We start from the raw sequence: 14,501 nt of genomic DNA on the forward strand, positions 1-14,501 counted from the left end.
GAAGCGTATAGCTACCTGATCTAAAAGTTTAAACGGTTAAAGAGTACACATTTTTATTTAATTACTTCAGTATGTCTTTGACATTATTGATGAACTCTGATGGTAATATGTTAATTGATATGTATATATAATATATTAAGGCAATCTAGCTGTTTTGTAGGAAAATTTAGGACATTTTTTCTTTCTCTGGTTAAGGTAAAAAAGTGTGTTTTTGTGTCTTACCATTAGCAATTTTGTTGATTCGTCACAGAAAATGATGGTTTTTGTGTCAATTAAATTGGCTTTATCTGGCAACTACGTAATTGACGTTGGTGGATGGAGGTTTAGCTTCTTGTGCCAATGTCAGTATCTCATTCAATACGAGCAATTATTTCTTAGGGCTGACATATAGATAGAGATATTATAATTGACAATTGAGACATGACTAGTTATTTTGTCCTTTATTGTGCATCATCACTTTCCCTGTACGAATACTTGACTTTTGGTCAGAAATCACTTAGGGGTCGTTTGGTTGTCGGTTAGAGTTATGCAGGTGTTAGTTATACATGTATTAGTTATGCAGGGATTAGTTATGCAGGGATAAGTAATGCAGGGATTAGTTATGCAGGTATTAGTTATGCAGAGATTATTTTTTTGAATATTTGGTTTGTTGTATTAGAAATTGATATATTTAAAGTAAAATGCTTGTTTACAACTATACCCCTGACCTTCTTTTGCATTGTTTTTTCTCTCTTTCCATTTATGTAGGAAACAATTTAGTTAGGAACTTTGGGTGTTACTTCCACTTCTTCGTCATACTACTGAACTATGTGAAGTTTAGACATATTTGATTTTCACTTCTTAGTTTTGGTATTTCCATTTTCTAGTGGCTTCTCCAGTTTGCTTTTGCTAGTTTGTTCTTTAAAAATGAGAGAAGACAAGGTATATAGTTGGCAAGTGAAAGCAAGTGAAACCTGTTGACGGGTTGGCAGAGAAATAAGGAAGCCTTATGTGTAAAGTGATAGGGGTAAATTTGTCATTTCAGTATTTTATCCATGTATTACTAATACATGTATTAGTTATTCCATCTTCTACCCCGCATAAAATAATACACAGATTGACTCATAACTTATACATGTATAATTTATGCATAATTGAAAAATGTCAACCAAACATGGTATTAGTTATGCAGAATTTTATACAAAATAACTATTGCCTACCAAACATGGTATAAGTTATGTTACCCCTTATACATGAATAACCTTTCTTCTAACCAGCTACCAAACAACCTCTTACAGAATAGCATAATTATTTTCATTAGAAATTGATGATTTCCACTTTGAGGACATATTTCAGTGTATCATCTCTTAATTATTAATGTGGTGAGGAGTTTTATTTTGTGTCTCATACAACTGACATTAGTTGTATGAGACTTCTTTTTGTCTCACAAAATTGTAGACCCCAATCTTACACTGCTAGGTCCACAAAATTCTGGGTCTACAAAACTATGAGACAAAAAGTTGCCTCATACAACTAGTGTAAGTTGTATGAGACACAAAATAAAATTTTCTGATGTCTACAAGATGATTAGGAGCCCCTTTATATAGTAAATGAATTCTTTTTGTGGTACAATTTTAATTACAGAAGTAAATCCCATGATTAACTAGATAACCACCCTTGATTTGATTTGTTCCAAGATTTACGCCATGATCTTCGGCCAGTCACGGATATCTCGCCTTTCCATTATTGCGCTTTGCTTGAAGTCTGTCATATTTGGTCCCGATCATCATCTACACTAGCATGACTCTTTCCATGAACAGTCCGCACATAATAATTTTTCATAAACACCTTCTTATTTGGCCCCAGTAACTTAAGCCACTTGCATTTCACATAGGAGCACCTAATCGACCTAATCATTTTCACCTTTGTATGTGAGTTAAGTCAAAATAATACTACTATATAGCAAGAGCATTGAATACCAAATATAATTACCTAAAAGAAAATATTTAAAAAAAATCTACATTTATAGCAATTCTAAAATATTTTCAAATATAAGTCAATTAAGGATCTAGAAAAATTAAAGAACTATTTGAATGAACTAAATTGTGGCTCTTAAGTTCCATTGCTTGTTAATAATGAAAAACACAACATTAGACATAATTGTGTCATGTCTGCCGTTTTAAGTAAAGTTCTTACCATCTACATGAATTATTCAATCTCATTTTTTAATCTTTTTCTTCCTCCTTGAGTTTTCTTCTATTTAAAGTATGTTTTTTTAATACTAAAAACAGTGAAGAAGTCAATAAACAACTATATTATCTCATTAATTATGCTATGCACATATCTTGTTCCTAAAAGAAATGTAAGAACTCTACAAATTAGTTAGCAAATTATTTAGTAAAACTATCCCCAACTTGGTAATGTTATCCCCAAATTAGTAGGTAAAACTAAATATTTTAATTGTTGAATTTTATTTCAACTTATATTTTTTGGGTCTCCACTACTTCATAAACTTTTGAATGAAGAGGGGGATGGAAACATCGTATTAGGGCAATTGGGGCACTCCGAGAGCCACCGCGACTTCAGGTATTGTAGGTGCTTTAAGGTTGAGGAGGTCGTGGGTGCGATGGGTAAGATGAGTCGGGGCAAAGCGACCGGACCAGATGATATTCCAGTAGAGTTTTGGAGATATGCGGGTAGAGCAGGCTTGGAGTGGCTGACTGACTTGTTTAATGTTATCTTCAGGACGAAGAGGATGCCTGATGACTGGCGGTAGAGTACAATGGTTCCGGTGTATAGGAACAAAGGTGATATCCAGAATTGTAACAACTATAAGGGTATCAAGTTACTAAGTCATACCATGAAAGTTTCGGAGAGGGTGGTGGAAGGGAGGATAAGGAGGGCGGTGTCTATATCGGAAAATCAGTTCGGGTTCATGCCGGGTCGTTCTACTACGGAAGCTATCCACCTTAATAGGAGGTTGGTGGAACAATACAGGGATAGGAAGAGGGATTTGCATATGGTGTTTATTGACCTAGAAAAGGCGTATGACAAGGTCCCCAGGGATGTCCTTTGGAGATGTCTGGAGGTGAAAGGTGTGCCGGTGGCTTACAATAGGGTAATAAAGGATATGTATGATGGAGCTATGACTCGGGTTAGGACTGTGGGAGGTGACTCAGATCCTTTTCCGGTGGTTATGGGGTTACACCAAGGATCTGCGCTCAACCCGTTCTTATTTGCCCTAGCGCTGGATGCACTGACACATCATATCCAAGGAGAGGTGCCATGGCGTATGTTGTTCGCTGATGATATAGTTTTGATTGATGAGACGCGATGCGGCGTTAATGGGAGACTGGAGATATGGAGGCAGGCCCTGGAGTCTAAAGGCTTCAGGTTGAGTAGGACTAAGACGGAATATGTGGAATGTAAGTTCAGCGACGTGACGGGAGAAGTGGATGTGGAAGTCAGGCTTGACTCACAGGTCATATTCAAGAGAGAGTTTTAAGTACTTAGGGTAAATTATCCGAGGAGATCGACGGGGATATTACGCACCGTATAGGGGGTGGGTGGATGAAATGGAGGTTAGCGTTTGGAGTCCTATGTGACAAGAATGTGCCAGCGAAACTCAAAGATCAGTTCTATAGAGCGGTGGTTAGACCGGCCATGTTGTATGGGGTTGAGAGTTGGCACTCAAGAATTCACATATCCAGAAGATGAAAGTAGTAGAAATGAGGATGTTGAGATGGATGTGTGGGCACACTAGGCTAGATAAGATTAGGAATAGAGATATTCGGGAGAGGGTGGGCGTGGCTCCGGTGGACGACAAGATTCGGGAAGCGCGGCTTAGATGGTTCGGACACGTGCAGAGGAGAAGCCTAGATGCTCTGGTTAGGAGGTATGAGCGGTTGGCTTTGGCAGGTATGAGAAGAGGTAGAGGGCGGTCTAAGAAGTATTGGGCCGAGGTGATCAGACAGGACATGGCGCGGCTCCAGATTTCGGAGGACATGGCTCTTGATAGGAAGGTGTGGAGGTCGAGCATTAGGGTTGTAGGTTAAGGGGTAGTCGAGCGGTTTTCTCCTTTGTCCCGATTTCCCTCTTTGTACCGACGAGTATGATAGTGTTTTGTCTAGCCCTGCTAGCGATTTATGTTGTGTTTTACACTTTTGCATAATATTTGTGTTACTGCTTTTCCGTTTATTTGTTGTCTCTCACGTTGCTAATTTTGTTGTCACAGATCTATTGTCTCTGAGCCGAGGGTCTCCCGGAAACAGCCTCTCTATCTCCTATGGGGTAGGGGTAAGGTTTCCGTACATTCTACCCTCCCCAGACCCCACTGATGGAATTTCACTGGGTTGTTGTTGTTGTTGTGAGTCTCCACTACTCATTCCCATAATCTTCTCAAAGGGCACTTCTAAATTACCAACATATAAGTTTAATTTAACTACTAACAATAGTCATAATTTAATTTAACTAAGAACAATCAATTTGTACAAATCAAACTAGGAGGAATTAAATAAAATCCGTTTATTTCAAAAAAAAAAAAAAAAGGAGGGCGAGGGAAATACCTACCTGGGCAGTGGAGGGTCGCCATCGATGGAGAGGGACGTCGCCGGCGGAGCTGCTGCTGCTGGGGCGTCGGTAGACCTGGGCAGCGGGCTGGGGGGGGGGGGGAGAAGAGGGGGAGGTATGAGTGTGAGAGAGAAAAGAGAGAAGGAAGAAAAGAGAGAAAGAAAAAAGAAAGGGGTAGGGGGTGTTTAGAAAAGGTTTCCGACTGATTTCGGTAGCAAACGAGGTCAACAAAGTCAAACCCCGTTTTAATAAAAAAAAATTTAATTTTCCGGTCGCAAATGGCTTCGCCGTATTTTTCGCCTAATTTTGCGACGGAATATGGACGGAATATTTGTCGTAATTATTATTAAAAATTAAAAAAAAAAACTTTTGGACCATTTTTGACCGATTCGGTAGGAAATTTTCTACTATTTTTTCCGGTGAAATATTTCTGTTGGAAATTAGCCCTTTTTAGTAGTGGTTTTAGCACAGCCAGTCATGCACGTAATTTTTGCTCTATCTCATTTCATCAAACACCAAGGGTGCGGCGGCGTGTCGGTGACGGGGTCAGTGGTTCCGGCAAACCGGAGGCGGCCGCGATAAATGAAGAAAGATTAGTCTTTGAGACATCAGAAAGTATGGAACTTATCACCAGCTTCGCTGAGATGGGAATTAAAGATAACCTGCTTAGAGTTGGAGGGATTTTGATACAATTGCCATTCCTCAGGATGATAATTTCTGCAACATAAAAGGAAAGGTTGATTGGCTAAGTAGGAAAGAATAAAGATCGATGTGTGAGAATGGATTTACAGTCTCATCTATGCATGGAGATATGCCACAGAAGGAGCGAGATGCTATTATGGTAGAGTTCAGAGGTGGCGCGAGTGCGACTCGTGTTTTAATCACAATAGATATTCAGCAGGCAAGAAGCTCTATGTCCTTTATTTCTTTTATTTCTTTTTTTGTTGATCAGGTATACCTGGTATAATTAATTACTGATAACATTCCAAAAAATAGAGAGCTATAGGTTCATCGCATTGGTCGAAAGGTTGTAGCTATGAAATTTTGTGAAGACTAAGATCAGTGATGATATTAAAATTCTAACGAGCTTTTGCAGAATTGGACATTGGGTTGTGTTAGTTTCGTCTCTTAAGATGTACAATCATTGCCTCAAACTTTCTTGAATGTGGTGTCAACGTGCATACTTTCCCGTTCTATTTCAACCTATGGTTTGAATGGGAATAAAAAAACAGTGAGTACTACTAATTGATGTTGGAGGCCAACAGTGTTAATAATACTATACAATATGTAAAAAAGATTTAAATCATTACTTTTGAGTAGATAATCCTGAGGTTCATCCAATATACTCCACAAGCGAGAAAAAACGAGTATGTTGCATGTAAAGTGTGGATAGGTTAAACAGAGAAGATTAATAATATTTTCAATGGAGAACTTTGCCCTGTAATCCTGTATAAAGAAAGAAAATGTTGCATGTACAAGAAGGACTAAGCAATGAAACGCCCACCGTGGGGCTCGAACCCACGACCACAAAGTTAAGAGCCTTGCGCTCTACCTACTGAGCTAGACGGGCAACACATGGCAATATTTTTTATTGCTTACCTAATCATATTTATTTACCAAGGGAAAAGAATGTGAGTCTGAAACCTAAACGTTGAATTTTTGGACTCAAAATACGTTTCTACTGCTAAAAATAAAGTTATATTTCTACATATAACGCGGTATTACACCGCGCTACACTTTAACGGTGTTTCTGCCGTTAAAGTATAGCGCGGTCTAATACAGTGTCATATATAGCGCGGTATAATAGCGCGTTATACCTATTTGTGGGCCCACCAATTAGTCTCATGCGGTTAACTGACATAACAGTAATTCAAATATATATAGCGCGGTATAATACCGCGTTATACCTTTTTGTGGGCCCACCAATAAGGCTCCTGCGGTTAACTGACATAACAATAATTCAAATTGGTATAGCGCGGTGTAATACCGCGCTATACATAAAAAAATTCAGCCCCCCGAGCTAGGCCTTTCCTTATTTAAAGGCGTTAGGATTTTATGAAAATCCATTCAAAAAATATTCTAACTTCCGTGCAAACTTTTCTTCTTGTTATCAAGCATTTTTTATAATATTTGAAGAGCCAAAAATAAGAGTTTCAGAATATTGGGGGGGTGAGGTTGTAGTGGAGAATACCTTTGTGAGGTATAGTTTATCTCCACAGTGTCATGTTAAATTGCCGCTTACAGTGGAGTACGATAAATTGGTATCGTTGTTACGTAAAAAAATGAGTGTGAGGAAACGTTCGGTGAACCTTAAAGTAACCGATAGATATCCGTATTCAGTGACTCCGCAGGAGTTTGCTTGTTATTCTAAGTTTAACATCGAAGATGATGAAACTCTTAGAGATTTTTTTGCGGATTCTGGATGAATACAGGGAATTTACTGTGATAAAATTGTTGGAAATGTTCGTCAAGGTTGAAGACGTTCCCAATAATGAGGTTGCGCATAGTAGGGATAACCCACAGTCATCGGGTGGTTATTCTGGAGCAGTTTTTGCCGGACAGATTCTGGATGAAAGAGTTTGCCTTGATTTAAACTTATCACCACCTGCGAATGAGAAGCGAGGAAATAATTTCTCTCCTACTTTATATAATTCACAAGACGACTGGTAAACTTCAATTTTTCTTTCTGTTACGATGTTTATTTTTTGTTGAATTGAGTTTGTATTAACACTCATATTTTCCACAAGGGGTACCGTCCGGATATGAATTTTACAAGTTATGACCCCATGCCCAGTTGGAATATGCAGTTCTGGCGTGTTGGATCACGGTGGTCCATCCGGGAGTCATCACCAACAAGAAAATGTCCATCATGGAATGTCAACAAAGTACGACTTGTAAGTGAAGTGATATAGCTATATGTAAAGTATTTATCAATTTAAGTAGCTTATCATTTTGTTCTTTTTGTGCAGTGAAAACGAGCAACTTGATGGTCCTGACCTCACTCAGTTGCCCGTGGACGAGGTATTTACTCGTGATTTGGCAGATGCGCAGAGTCAGGAAGATAATAGTGATTATGACAACAAAGCCGATGAGTCTGGAGATGACACCCTTCCCTGAGAGGGTGATGATGAGGAGGAAGTGAATGTCGAACCTGAGCTGACGAGTGTCACACCTCCTTTTTCACTACTACACCCCGTGAAGGATATAATAAAAGGAGTTTTTCCAATTAAAGGACAATCGAAACGGGATTCGTTTATTAAGAGATTCAGAGTCGCCACTTGGGAGATTTATGGTGTCCCAAGTCACTGGTTTGAATCCCGAATCGAGGAAAGGGTTTGGCTCTGTATTACGGTCGCGAACCAGAAATCCGAGTAAGGAATTCTATTAACCCGGGAGAAGGGGTTAGGCACTTCCGAGTTCCGTGGTTCTAGAACGGTCGCTCAACTGCTATATTTGGCTAAAATCTGATTTTATACATGTTAACACCTATAGTGAAATTTTAGAATTATTTACCGCTTTTAGTTAGTTATTAAGAAAGTGAACGTCATTTAAGAACGCGTTTTTTGGATCATGTCACATGAAATGCACCCGGATCCTCAACACATTCCTATTCAACATTTTAGGATTTGGATTTGGGTTGCATGAAATGCACACCCGTACTTAGGAAGGTACAATTATTAAAAGCGCGCCTAAAGTGGCTAACGTGTTATTATCTTTGCGGGGGCCGTGAAATTCACTAAACGGCACGCCCCGAATTCTAAGTCTTTTGATATAAACATTTAATGAGGGCCCCGTAATTTGTATGTTTTGTTCAGCGAGGCTCGTCTCATTTTTATTTAAAGGCCAACCTAACGCGACTACGATTTTTCTATTTATTATTTGTCTCTAAAAGGGTCTAATTAATTTACATTTATAAATTCGAGCCTCGAATTCAAGTCCAAATTCAAACAAAAGGGAGGACCCTCTTAATTTGAACCTGCCGCCTAACTCGAAAATGCAAATTTATATTTGCAAATTAATCCCCTATTCCTAATCTTTTCTTTTAAAGAGTTTTTGTCTTCTAGCAAGCCAATGTTTTGTTTAAACGTTTGCCCACCACATTATCCCAAACTCTTCCGTGTTTGTTCAAAAATTATAGTCAAAGGAAGACAATACGCATTTATTCAAATCTAAAAGATATTAGTCAATTGAATTCTAATTTCATGCACAGACTAATTTATTTACTTGGCTAATGGGGAGCTCTTAGACGCGACTAAAGACTGAAAAGCAAAATGAAAACCTGGATTGGATTTTAAAAAAAACCATAGTTGACATTAATAACATCATCTACTAATATTAGCTGCTGCATTATTAAATTGTTTGAAAGACACATTCAAATTGGAACTAAAATCGACCTAGGCACCATACGCTGATCTCAGGATCAGTTGCTAATCTAATCTATTTTGATTTTTTATTTTAAACAAAGCAACAAATTAACTGAAGTAAGTACTAAACTATACTAAAGCTCAGCTAATAACCACACACTTAACAGTCCAAAACAATCCTAATTAAGTACATATAGAAGCCTACTGAAATTCTGCATTATACTATCAGCACAAATTAAACCAACTAAATTGCTAAAACACATGGAATACATCTAATTAGTCTAGCAGTCTACTATTTAACAGTTCAGAGTTATTACAGTTTGATTATAATGAGCAACCTATTAAATCACAAAAATCTATCTAAAACATGACAGAGCTACTAAAGTTGCAATTCCGCAGCATAGATTCAGCTTCAATTTCATTTAAAAAGCCTGGAGATTACAAATATGTACCTGGTAAATCGAATCACAACAGAAGAAAGGAGATCAACAACAACTAAACTGATGAATTACTCCAAACACAGCACCAACAATCACAAACAGCAATAACCAGCACACAGAAGTAATTTGAACCAAAACAACTTCACAATAAACCCAGGAAACTTTAACATAAACACAGCACCAGCAGGTGATCGCAGCAAACTAATTGAACCCCAAAAAACTACTCGAAATCAAACAGCAACACCCCTGAACCTTGAAATTACCAGAACTGAACTAAAAATGTAAACCAGTAGCTAAGAGTCGAAATTCATCTTCAGTTTCAATGAAACATTTTTTTTTGATTTTGGACAGTTTTCATTGTTTTGGTTTTTTTCTGTATAAAACTAAAATCTAGAAGAAGATTTTTTGAACTTTCTATGATTTGAAATTCAAAATGCAGGATCAGATCTGTAAAGAGGATTTTGGGGGGGAATTTTGGAGGGTCTAAGCTTGTTAAACAAGGCAATGGTCATGCCTTTTTATAGACAAAGCTAAGAGAGTTTCAGATTTTCCAACTTTACACATTAGTCCCTCTTTTAAACCTCGGTTTTTCCCACTTAGTCCCTTATTTTCTGACTTGTGTCTCAAGTTAATACACTAAAACTACTGAAATTCTAATTGCACCCTCATCTAGAAGGTTCTAGGGGATTCTAGTGTTATTATCTACTTGAAGAGTACCTAAAATACCCTCATTTTATTCTGAAACTACTCTAAACTAGCATTAACTAACCCAACCCCTAAACCATGGTTAATTACCCAGAAGTAAAGAGAACTCAGCTAAAATCCAAACAGGCCCTACATATGAACTAACATGGAATTTTAATCTATCTGAATTATTAATCCAAACTAAGCTAATTCACCAAACAAATCAAAATTGAACTATAGCCTAATTATAAGCTACAACCAAACAGAGCTTTAAACAACTAATACAAATCTAATTAACTGAAATTCAATTCTTAAACAATAGAAATCCTAAAAGTATCATAGAACTAATTCAGCAATGAACTAGTTAATCAAACGAGATCAAATTGAAATACTTAACCACACTGGTCATGCATTAACCAATTCCAAAAATACTGAAAATATAAAAACTAATCAGGTTTAACTAAACTAATTAAAAGGTGAAAAACCGAAGATCAACAGAATATTTCAACAAAAATCAATCAAAACCAAAACTAAACTAAAAATCCAACACAGAATCCTCAAAACAAAACCAAAAAAAATGAACAATATAGGCAAACGGGAAGTAGAAATTCACTAATTATTTTGAGACTCAAAAATTGGACAGCTCAAGTGGGATTTGAGTACCGTTGATATTGAATTCATCACGAGGGAAGCCAGGGGACCATATGGTATCAATTTGGAGCAATTTGGAACAATTAGGGTTTTGGCCGGAAAATTTCAATTTAATATTCGAGCAGTTCCGGCCATGTTCGAGGGATGGGGCTTGGGGGGTTTGATAGAGGAGGTCACGGCGGTCCTATGGTGTTAATTTGGGCCGGTTTGGGAAGGGTGGTGTTCTGGCCGGAAAATTTTGGTTGAAGATTCGACGAGTTTGGGTGGGGTTTGAGGGAAACGGGTTGTGGATCTGTAGGAGAGGAGCAAGGGGTGTAAATTTGAAGTGATTTTGACGCCAGCCGCCGCCACCGGAGGCTGAGGATATGAGTGTTGTTGCTAGGGTTCTTGAGAGAAGGGTTGAGAGAGACGATGGACTAAGGGGGGGTGGGGTGCCCGTTCGGACAATTATATACATATGAGACCCCCCTTCTGAGCCGTTAGATTAGCTGACCTCAACGGCTAGGATTGATTGGGCACAAGACGGGGTCGTTTTGGTTATGTTGGAGACGGACCGGGTGGGAACGTTGGTTGGGCCGGTTCGGGCGTGTTTTTTTTTTGTGTTTGGGCTGGGCAGAATTAACTAACATGGCCCAATTCGGGGGTCTTTTATTAATACCTTCTTTTTAATTGTTTTCTTTTACTTCCTTTTTTTTGTTTTCATTTTGGTATTTGTATTTTTTCTGATCTTATTACAATGCAAAATTAAATAAAGATCTAATTTATTTCAAAAGTTAAGCTAATTAATTCCTAAAAATTGATTAAGTCCTATTTAAAAGTAAACTCAGGACAAATTCATCAATTAACATTAAAAATGCAAAAATGGACCATTTTTGTTATTTTCTTTATACTTTATTTTAAACGCAATTTAACTACTAATTAATCCTAAAACATGAAATTAAATCCCAAATGCTAATGTCAAGTGTATATTTGTATATTTTTCACATGAATTAAAATGCACAAAAATGCAAACAATTAATCATAAAATGTCACAAAAATCCACAAAATTGCAAAATAATGAATGAAATTATTTTGTTTGAATTTCTGGGAGTAATTCATATAGGGCAAAAATCATGTGCTCACAACGAGGGAGCATGCTCCTCCACCTCCCGTTAGACCAAGAGTGTACGAGTCCCACGTGCCGTTTCATGAGCAAAATATTCCCTACCTTGATAATTTGCCAAGTATGCCGGATATGGATGCCCTTATAAGGGATGTTGACGAATTTCGGTCAGCAATGTGGGATGAGTCTAGACCAACAGTGCTGGCAAAGGGCATGTATTTTCCCGATAAAGCTCGCTTAACCAGGGCTGTAAAAATGTACAGCATAAGAGAGTGTCGTGAGATGATGGTATGGGAGTCAACTCTGGAGGTATACAAGGTCAAATTCGGTAGACACTATATGGGTTGTAACTGGATGTTGTGTGCGATCAAGAAGGAAACAAGGTTGTGGAAAGTGGGTAAATATATTAGCACCCACAGATGTGAAATGGACACATTCAATGAGAATCACTTCAACTTGGATGTAGACTTGATTTCTCTTGTCTTGATTCCATACTTGGAAGTGTCCATTAGGTACAAGATCAAAGAGTGTATTACAGTCGTCAACCAGGAATATGGGTGTACTATAACCAAAAGAAAGGCATATCTCGGGCGCAAACGTGCATTTGAAATTATTTATGGTGACTGGGATAAGTCATTTTCATCTCTACCCAGGTACATGGCCGCACTGAAACACTTTAACCCCAGGACTGTTGTTGAATGGAGGCATGAGCGGAGTCCAGAAATATTGGAATATATATTCAGATACGTGTTCTGGGCATTTAAACCAGCAATTGATGGGTTTGTGCATTGCCGTCCGGTAATTTCCATAGATGGTACTCATGTCTATGGAAAGTATGATATTAAGCTGTTGATCGTCGTTGCAGTAGATGCCAATGGGCAAATATTTCCACTAGCTTTTGCCATTTGTGCCAATGAAAGCGAAGAGACGTGGACGCTATTTTTGAACCACTTGAAGCAGCACGTTGTCAAACAGCGTTCAGGTATTTGTCTAATATCTGATCGGCATAGTGGTATTTTAAGTTCTGTACGGCATTTGTCTGAATGGAAGGAAACCTATGCATACCACCGTTACTGTGTGAGGCACCTGATGGCCAATTTCCAGAAGAAATATCCCAACGAGGACTAGCATGATTTAATATGGATGGCTGCAACTGAGCACCAGCAGTGTAAATTCAGGAGGCGCATGGAAGCGATCCGACAGTTAGACGAAAGAGCCTATAATTGGCTGATGGGACATGAGCTTCACAAGTGGACATTGCATGCTGATGGTGGCAGACGATAGGGAGCCCTAACTACAAATGTATCAGAGTCATTCAAGGGCTTATTGAAGTTTGCACGTGGATAGCCTGTCACTGCCATGGTCGGGATGACATTCAAACAGATGGCGAAGAAGTTTGTTTAAACTAAAAATCCAACACAGAATCCTCAAAACAAAACAAAAAAAATGAACAATATAGGCAAACGGGAAGTAGAAACTCACTGATTATTTTGAGACTCAAAAATTGGACAGCTCCAGTGGGATTTGAGTGCCGTTGATATTGAATTCATCACGAGGGAAGCCAGAGGACCATGTGGTATCAATTTGGAGCAGTTTGGAACAATTAGGGTTTTGGCCTGAAAATTTCAATTTAATATTCGAGCAGTTCCGGCCATGTTCGAGGGACGGGGCTTGGGGGGTTTGATAGAGGAGGTCACGGCGGTCCTATGGTATTAATTTGGACCGGTTTGGGAAGGGTGGTGTTCTGGCCGAAAAATTTTGGTTGAAGATTCGACGAGTTTGGGTGGGGTTTGAGGGAAACGGGCTGTGGATCTATAACGAGGTGGAGGAGAGGAGCAAGGGGTGTAAATTTGAAGTGATTTGGAGGCCGGCCGCCGCCGTGAGGCGATTTCCGGCGGCGGAGCACGGCGGGGCACGGCGGCGTTACAGATTTAGTTTTGGGGTGAAATGAGGGAGGCGACACGGGGGGGGGGGGGGGGGGTTTTAGACGAAGTCGTTAGTATCGATTAAGACCCCACTTCCTGACCGTCCGATCAGCTAACCTAGACGGCTTAGATTTGAGCATGACCAAACGGTGTCCTTTTGGTTAGTGAATGAGCAAGCCGGGTTTAGGGTGTGAATTGGGCCGGGACTGGAGCAGATTGGAGGGGGGTCGTTTGGGCTAAGCCACTTTTGGCCCAATTTTAGGCATTTTATTAAGACCACTCCTTTCCTTTTAATTGTTTTCATTTATTTCCCTTTCTTATTGTAATTTCCTCTTCTTTCTTTTTTTATTTCGCTTTGTATTTTATATTTTTCTGATTTTATTAAAATGCAAAATTAAAATAAAGACCTAATATATTTCCAAAATTAAGCTAATTAATTCCTAAAAATTGATTAAGTCCTATTTAAAAGTAAACTCATGACAAATTCACCAATTAACAATTAAAAATGCAAAAATGGACTATTTTTGTTATTTTCTTTATACTTTGTTTTAAACGCAATTTAACTACTAATTAATCCTAAAACATGAAATTAAATCTACATGCAAATGCCAAGTATTTTTGTATTTTTCATGAATTAAGCAATAATAAACGTGCACAAACAAATGCAAACAATTAACAAAAAATAGCCACCAAAAATACCATAAAATTAGCAAACAAATGAAAAAGAAAGTTATTTTAGTTTTTGTAATTTATGGGTAGTAATTCATATAGGGCAAAAATACACGTG

At 38.3% G+C, this 14,501-nt stretch overlaps 1 non-coding gene across 1 annotated transcript; it reads right to left on the reverse strand.

Annotated features, from left to right (window-relative positions):
• On the reverse strand, nucleotides 6,046–6,118 carry TRNAK-CUU. The gene has a single exon. It is a non-coding gene; the product is annotated as a tRNA-Lys (tRNA).

The sequence above is a fragment of the Nicotiana attenuata genome, chromosome 5 (assembly GCF_001879085.1).
Source record: "Nicotiana attenuata strain UT chromosome 5, NIATTr2, whole genome shotgun sequence".
NCBI classification, from domain to species: Eukaryota; Viridiplantae; Streptophyta; class Magnoliopsida; order Solanales; family Solanaceae; genus Nicotiana; species Nicotiana attenuata.